Source organism: Daucus carota, chromosome 4, assembly GCF_001625215.2.
Source record: "Daucus carota subsp. sativus chromosome 4, DH1 v3.0, whole genome shotgun sequence".
In the NCBI taxonomy this organism is placed as follows: Eukaryota; Viridiplantae; Streptophyta; class Magnoliopsida; order Apiales; family Apiaceae; genus Daucus; species Daucus carota.
Window position 1 is genome coordinate 3,043,794 of NC_030384.2, and position 6,289 is coordinate 3,050,082.

The 6,289-nt window shown below is 33.8% G+C and overlaps 1 long non-coding RNA gene across 1 annotated transcript; it reads right to left on the reverse strand.

Annotated features, from left to right (window-relative positions):
- Window positions 1-581: 581 nt before the first annotated feature.
- Window positions 582-1,197, reverse strand: LOC135151956 (uncharacterized). The gene is made up of 2 exons (XR_010290939.1): window positions 992-1,197; window positions 582-828 (listed from the first exon to the last, which is right to left on the reverse strand). It is a non-coding gene; the product is annotated as an uncharacterized LOC135151956 (long non-coding RNA).
- Between the last annotated feature and the right edge of the window lie 5,092 nt (window positions 1,198-6,289).

The following is a 6,289-nucleotide window of genomic DNA, read 5'->3' on the forward strand; positions in this document are numbered from 1 at the left end:
AATCAAAACGATAAACCACTTTCAAATATGTAACATGGTCAGAATACTCTAAACCATGCATCTTTATCATTCTTAACTCAATCATTCACTATTAATACTCTTTTGACTAGGTCTAACTCTGACCCTTATCACAAATCACTATCTCAATCAATCCCTATACTAGAAACCAAGTATCTAGACTTAGGAACCATAATCTATCTAAACATTTACCCTCAACCTAATTAACTATCTAAATTCTATTCCAATTACCTCTCTAGACTATCCCCAGACAGTCTCACAATACCTCTATATGAGGTCACTGAACACTTCCTCTCTATAAAACTTAAAACCACAATCTGTATTCTAATTTCAATAACTTATAACCTGTTGCTCTGATACCAACTGTGACATCCCGAGAATCCGGGGGTCTGGATTCTGACGTCACCACACAAAACCATTTGTAAAACACTTTTGAAAACCTGTATTTCTAAAAAAAATAATAAAATCAAAGAATTTAAAACTTGAAGACTTTAATAAAAGATTTAAAAGAAAACACTTTAACCCCCTAAAAACAGGATCGCATCCAGGTCATAGTATTGAAATTAGAATCAACCACTATAAATAAACAATGTCTTACAATCTCAGATCATCTTCGATAAGAAGAGTCACTGTCAATCTATTTCAATTATGACTTACAACTGAATCTCATCAATACAATTCTATCTAGAACCAACCTTGACAATCTCCCTGGACATTCCACTTGTCTTCTGGATATTCTATAACTCTGACTCCTCGCTTAGCCTTAGCCATACTCGCAATCTCAATCAAGCAATTCATCTCTAAGCTTTTCTGTAATGGTTAAAAAGGAATAGCAAGGGTGAGCAACAATGCTCAGCAAGTGTATAAAAGCAACAATAGTCCTGAAATATCTTCTCAGGGTTCACAAGTTCAGGATATGTAATTGAAAACTTCATAATTCTTATCAGCAAATGAAATCAGAATTCAAACTTACAGAAGAATTGTCGAATTGGATTCATCACATTTTTACTTAAAAACCAAAGGTTAGGCTGCTGATCAGTCACGCACTAACCCCGAACATGGCACACAGCCCTGCTCTCTATACTGGATCCAAGGCACAATTTGGCCTATAATTGACCACGAATCTGGTCTGACCACGAATCTGGTCCACATATTTTATAAAAACTAATCCAATTCTAACAATTTAAATCAATAGACAATTTAATCAACAAAACAGAATCATAATCATTATCAACAACAGAAATATTCCAAGTCAACTTTCGAGAATCAACATTTCATAAACCACAGTCCGTCTTTTGATAAATCATAGTTCAGGAAATTCCTAACTATTCAGTATCCTCCATTATCGGCTAAGCAACTGAATTTAGCCTGCTAAACCAGCATGACAATGGCGGGTTGAATAATCAAGAAAATCCCAACTCATTCTAGGTTCTAACTATCACTGAGCAACCCATGCTTCAATGACGGTCTGAACTTCGAATTAATTTGTAAAGCTGATATTTTTAAAATCTTGAGGATTGGACAGAATGGATCAGAATACTTGTAATAGAAATTGAGAGTATTTGGGTGTTTGGCTTTTCAAAAACTTGAAAGTAGAAAATAATCATGGGTTTCATTCTCAGAAATAAGAGTTTGTTTGAGAAGGGTTTCAGTATAAACAACACCATAATCTTGACAGAATAATCAGAGCATGCAATATATATATGAGGAAGGATTTAGGAAAACTTGCCTTAAATCCGACTCCACACACAGCTTAAACTTATCTTTCCATCTCACAATCTATGCATATCATAACCTCCCGACCATCTCTGTATATATTCTATTCGTAATACGACTTCGTCTCTTCGATTCATTTCTCATTCGCTTTGCATCATCGTTTGACTTCCTGAATGTCTTCGATCGTATACGTCTCGCCCAAATCCTTAACGAGAATAAGACAATACTATAATCACTAAACAATATATTGTACATACACATCACGTATATCGATACCCCCTTATATAACCCTTTAAACCTATTAGATATCACTTAACACGTAATCATGCTTTGACTCTATCATATAGTCAAATCATAATCCACATAGCATATTACCAATCAATAATCATATAAATCATATTAAAAACCTGACAGCACCTCGTCTATTTACAAGACTAGCCACCTGTCAACCTATTCCCAACCAACAACCAATTCAGTCATCCTGAATTTCATAATCCATATACTCTTATTCAATATCAATCAAATCACAACCCCATGTCACTCAAATCATTTATTATGTTTATAATATCAGAAACGAATATGTATCACATAATCATCAATTCATGGCACACAGATCACATATTAACACATTCTGCATATTTCATAACATATATATATATATATATATATATATATATATATATATATATATACATCACATACTCAACCATATTTTCACATCATATTAAACTAGATTCCACAAGCTTCTATCTCTCTTTCGTTTCACTTGATTCCGACTTACGGATCAAAAGTTATGACCAAAACCGTTTTCTAACTCCTTTATCGGCACATAACACATCAAACAGATAGCAGACAACACATTACACATAAGGTTTCCCACCCCAATTGATACTAAATCAACTCTTGGGTTAAAAATGACTTTTCGGGAATTTTCTGGAATTTTTAAACAATTTTCAGAATTAAAACAGGTAAAAGAATCCATTTTTGAATAAATAGTCAAATCCGATTGCTCAAGATCGGATCCGAAATCATTTGAAATCAATTAACGAGCCTCAAACATATTTTAGAGAAATGATTCAAAGCTCGAAACTATTTTTCCGAATTTTTAAATCAAAAGGAACAATTAAATCTAATTAATTAATCAATTAAAATCAATTAATAATTAACTAAAATAATTAATCAATTAATATTAAATTAATTGACCAATTAAAATAATTAATTACTAATTAAAATTAATTAATAAACTAATTTAGATTTATTTTTGAATAAAGAAATAATTAAAAACTATTTTTGAAATTTAAAATAATTAAATAAAACAATTTTAGAAAATTAAATCAAAAGGTTTATTTTGTAAACTTTTGAAAGTTTTCATCCGGGGTATAAACTGTAACTTTAAGAAGTTACAGGGGGTAATTCGTAAGTTCCAAAACCTAAGTACAAAAACTTCATCACCTTCAAAATACTGGGGGCTAAACAGCAATTTTGCCGTCGCCGCCCTCAGACTCGCCGGAAACGACCATACGAGCCACCACCTTCATCCAAACTCTTCAAAATTAAAGTATATACATCCATAAACGTGTATATATGATCAGATTTGTCAAACAAGGGACGAATTGGCCAGAATTTGGGCTGTTAAACTCGCCGGCGAAGGCAGCTTTACTCCTCCGTTCTGGCCGTTTTTCAAATCCTCCACCCACACTAAGCATGTAAAACTACTCCCCACAACAAGCTGATCATTATGGTGACCTTCAAAACTGCCCAGATTTCTTAAAACTCAAAGTCCGGCAAAAACTTAAACTTTCCGATGAATGCTTCAAGAACACGAAGAACACACATATTTTGAAATCAAACGGCGTTTTCTATATGATTCTGGACTCAAAATTCAACATATAATATACCAAAACGACGAGAAAAACACGTACTACAACATGGAATCATCAAAACAATCAAACAACCAAGTTTGCGAAAATTCATCATTTAAATCAGATAAATTCGAATTTTAGAAAAATAATCTAAAATCACCTGTTGAATCTGCATATAAACGGATGATTGTACTAGATTCTACGCGTCGAGAGCTTCGTTTTGACTATTTATACGCCTCCATCGGATTCCAATAACGCCTTCAAATCCTTGTTTGATTATGAAGAACACGAAGAACACCCGTTCGTTTTCTCTCGGTACTCGTGCGGAGAAACTGGCGAAATGATTGCACGCGCGAAATAAACTGGTAAGGGATATTTATAGAGGAAGATAAGAGAATATTCCTTGAATATGCTTTGGAATATTCCTTGAATATGGTTTGGAATATTCCTGGAATATGCTTCACGCATTACGAGACAACCAGATAATTATTAGCTTTAAAAATATTCACAAAATCATACCGGACCATTTACGGGGCAAACCGTGCTCCGGATTGAAAAAGTTAAAACACGAAAAATGCTCAGAATGTCCCAAATAGCCTACTGGCGAAATTTTCCCGAACGCCCGCGGGGTTTAAAATGCTAAATAACTACTTTAATATAAATAATAATTAAACAAAATTACATTCACAAATCGATTATAAAATCACGTAGCAATCCAAAAATCGATATGAACATATCTAAATAAACTATATTTTATCTCGATCATATAGAAATTGGAATATCTCAAATCCGAAAACATATGAGCAGTCAATTCAATAAACCAGATAACACCAAATTCACAAAAATTCATATACGTATCACATAATATCCATAAATTATCAGGAAAATACCCAAATGTTCCATATTTTATTATGAGAATATAAAAATTGAAAACTCGCGATTGCAACATATATAAGCAATCAAAATAGAAAACTAGTCCTCATATAATTTACCAAATATCCATATAATATTCAGAAATAACCATAACTAAGTACGCAACCATTACACACGTATCACTTAATCAAGTACTACATATATTCACATATCAATCATCTAACTTTTGCATAACAAACCTCTGTATTTTAGAAATAATATTCGAAATGAGTTTTGAAAGGATATTCATATATCCGTATATAAATCATTTAGAAAATATCTAAATAACATATGACTCATTCTGATAATATCAATAATTAAACTCACAGATCTGGCACATATAAATAACAATTACAGAAAACCAATTTACACTAAAATTCATCCAATATTCACATTTAGTTATCATAACTAATTAAACTCACAATTTCACATGCAACACTTAGCCATGTAACAATTATAATCACATACCAATCTTTTAAATCTTTAAAATCAATTATATGAAATATAGTTTTGAAAAGACAACCCTGTGTTGATAACAAAATAACCCGGAATTTAAATATAAAGTTTTGAAAACACATTAAACTGGAATAAAATATTGAACTTTATTCCTTTCTCTCTAAGAAAATTACTTTCATAACGATAAACAATTTTTGAAAAAAATCCGGGTCTTAAAAATATACGAAATCACAGAAGAAGAATGCATAATCAGTTTAACCCTTATAATTCACATCACAATTATACTCATACTACACAGTCCATTCATCTTATCAGAAACAACTATACACAAAAACCAATTAAAGCCAGTAATAATATTCAAAAACTTATTTCTATATTAATAAACAAATTCTGAAAATCTGGAATGTTACTTTCTCTACAATTCCACCTTTGGTTTCTTCCAGATTTGTTACTTTTATGGATGATTTTCCACCTTTGCCGCCTCCTGGACTTGTTGCTCCAGATGTGCCTGTGAATGCTCCAATGGTGCTCGATGAAATGCCTGAGGTGGCTTCGCCGCCTTTAAATATTGTGCCTCTTGCCTCCAGTGATGAGAATGTCCCTTTAATGGCCCCCAATGCTGTGGATGATGTCCAAGATCATTCTTCCTTTGATTTGTATGCTCAAATGCCAGCTGCTATGCTTTTGGGTGAATTTGTTGAAGCTGCGAGCTCTAGTGACTCTGTTGCTCAGGTCACTCAGGCTGCGCGCGGCATTTCTCCGATGAATGCGCGTGGTGCGCCTGTGCTCGATAGTGCTCGCATTGTGCGCGAGGATGGCTCTTCTAGCGCGCGTGCGGTGTCTGCGCCCTTGAGCGCTCGAGGAGTGCGCGAGGCTGAGCCTGTGGTGGACTTTCAAGCTCGTGCCCAGGCTATCAAGCATCAACGCACTATGATTGATGTAGGTACATTCCATGAGAACAATGGCTTATCTATGACTGATTTTGTCAAGTTTCAGTCAGCTAAATATGCTAGAAATATGGATAATTTTGGGTGTGTTAAGACTAGTTCGTTGGAGTCTTTAAAAAAGAGTTTTGAGGTTCAAAATGGGGTACTTAGAATTTGTTCAGGTTCTGAGTCCACTAGCTGTGAAGACTCGAGTGTTCCCAGGATTACTTGGTCAAAAATAGTTAATTATGGAGATAAGGCAGAACATTTTGATGATGGATTTAAAGATGCTCCTTGAAAGATCTCTCTTAATGGGGATGAGACGGCTACTCTTGAGTTGCCCCATTCTTTTTTAATTGAGGCTCGAAAACAATGGTCTTCTAGCTGTATTGGGCACTT